The sequence below is a fragment of the Perissodus microlepis genome, chromosome 7, assembly GCF_051167445.1.
Source record: "Perissodus microlepis isolate ML-2025 ecotype Zambia chromosome 7, ASM5116744v1, whole genome shotgun sequence".
NCBI lineage: Eukaryota > Metazoa > Chordata > Actinopteri > Cichliformes > Cichlidae > Perissodus > Perissodus microlepis.
In genome coordinates this window covers 17,856,921-17,859,624 of record NC_140467.1, presented here as the reverse complement: position 1 = coordinate 17,859,624, position 2,704 = coordinate 17,856,921, and positions in this window count along the sequence as shown.

The following is a 2,704-nucleotide window of genomic DNA, read 5'->3' as shown; positions in this document are numbered from 1 at the left end:
TGTGCTGCTCCTGACAGTCTGTGACCTCTTTTTCCCCCTCCCCCCATCCTTTTATCCATTGAATTGTTCACAATTCAATGTCGTGCAAATGTGGAGAGGGTGCAGCATGCAGTGACAGATAAAAGACGTGGTTATTACAAAAACGCATTTTTGTAAATTATGCGTCGAATTAGAGCGAGCTGGAACTGCGAAAATACACTCAATGATCTCCTACTTACAAAGAAGTATCATTTTTAATTTCAATTAAATCAAATATATTCAAACCATTGGTGTTTTTCTCATAGAAAAGTTTGTATCTAACTGGTTCTATGTTTAAATAACACCTGCCGCTTTCGTTAGGAGTTGTGGTTTTAGTTTGTCTAACGTGTCTGTAGTATACATAGTAGTATACGTGTCTTTGTTTGTGTTTTGAGGTTAAAGTATGAAATAGCTGTGACACTGAGCAGTATCAACAATCACGTTCACACAGCTCATTCTCTCTGATGTACTTGCAGATCTCGTTGTTGACATTTGGGATGCCCGTTTGTTTTCAACATAGTGATGGAAAATACTCCTAATTCACATTTTATTTCCACTGACATTTCGAAAAGCTCGCATAAAATTTGTTTGGCAGTCACACGCAAATATACGAGCTGCTGTATAGCTACAGGCACCGGAGGCAGTGATAGAAAGAGACACTGAGGAGTGAGTCGGTGCTGTTCATCATTTATAGTGGAATGTTTATGTATTGTATATCTATGAATCCAAATTGCTTATCTTTTATAAATCAGTACAAACAGCCTCCTAATTCTGAGTCACTGTAAATTGAATTTGTTTGTTAAAAAATAGACTGCGTATTCATTTACGAGAGGAATAAACTTAGGGTTCATTCAATTTGTATTGTTTTTTCTAAGTTTGTTCATTTTAATGATTCCCAAGGCAAATTTATACAAACTGGGAAAGCCTTGCAAATATCTAAGTCCTGACTTGTCCACTATTGTCGACTTACATATCGTAGATATCTTCATCCTGCTGTGAAGTGGCATTCAATATGACTTACAGCAAAGATAAAAGAAACTCTTCGTCCTTGATGCTTCATTACTGTCTGCTTGGCAATTTTAACCTGCAACACTTTCACATCATCCTCTGTGTGTAATTTGTAACAAATTAGTATCTGGACGTTTATTAAAATATATGTTCAAGTTTACTAAATGTTGTGTTGTTGTCAGTAGGAGGAATCTGAAGCTCAGGGATTTTCTAATCAAGCGTAGTTATAGTAAGTTGGAGCATTACATCAGTAAAAACTACAAAACCAACACGTCTGTTATTGTTTTGATAAATGGCTCCAACCTTGAATCGAATTTCCTGACTGAAAGGTGGTGAATGGGTTGTTTTTGCTTATGTAAATGTTCCCAATATGAGTCAAAGGAGCTTGCAAAGAAAAGCGTCTGGACTTCTTTAAGTTACTTGAAGACGTTTCACCTCTCATCCGAGAAGCTTCTTCAGTTCTAAGGTCAAATGGTGGAGAGTCCCAGATATAAACCTAGTGGGAGTATCCCCCCACAGAGGGACAAAAGGACCCCCTGATGATCCTCTAATCGCCTGAGCCAAGGTGTGAAACTGGGTGTGGGTCCCAATCAGCCAGAGTTTCGGGTGTGTTCATTGTGAAACCTGGCCCCACCTTATCATGCGAATTCCTGAGGTCAGATGGCCCAGGATGTGAGTGGGCGTTAAGGCGTCTGGGAAGGGATCTCAAAACTGGATTATAGATGGCAGAGAGTTGGTGTCGTAAACCCCCGCCTCTGTTCAAAGATGGTCGCTCACAGTGGACATAGATGGCTTCTTTCACTCCTCTTTCAAACCATCTGTCCTCTCTGTCCAAAATGTGAACATTGGCATCCTCGAAAGAGTGTCCTTTATCCTTAAGATGCAGATGGACTGCTGAGTCTTGTCCTGTGGAGGTGGCTCTTTTGTCCCTGCTGCATAGCTGCAAATGGGGTGGCGGTGGTGGGTGGGGGGGGGGGGTTAATCATTTGATTTCATTGTATTGCACTATAAAGAACAGTGCCCACTGGCATAACATTGTTATTTCAGTACATTGCTGCACTGCATAAATGATTGACAAGTTTCTCATTATTTGAAGGTGCGTACCCATTCTGAGTAGCACAAACTAAATAGTTGCATCCTGGTATTGATGAGTATCTTTTTATTTTTAGTTTTCAGTAACCCCTCTCCCCAAAAATGTTTGTTACATTCATGTACTGCTTCAGAGTAGTTAGCATTTTCTAACTGTGAATCATAGTGTTACATACAGTATTTACTTTAGCATTTTCCTCCTCCCTTAATCATTTCTTCTCTCTTTCTTAGATATGCAGGGTGACATAATATAAATTATGTTATAATATATATTATGAGACTCTCTCTCTCATGGACTGAGTAGTTTTCCAGTCCCCAGCTTCTTTGTGAGGATTTATTTATTTATTTTCCTTTTTGGTCTGTTTTTTTCACTGCTTTGTTTGTTGGTTTAATTTTCTTGCCTCACTAGTTCAGGGAAGTTCTGATTCCTACGGGACATTGCCTGCCTGGCCCAGACTTTCTTTCTTTCTTTGTTTCTTTTTGTTTCTTTTTTGTCAGATGTCCAGCTTTTTATATTTATTTAATTTTCTGTGTCAATGAAACAGCTCTTGCTGGTAAACTGAAACTGTGATGCTGTGTCCTCTTTCTG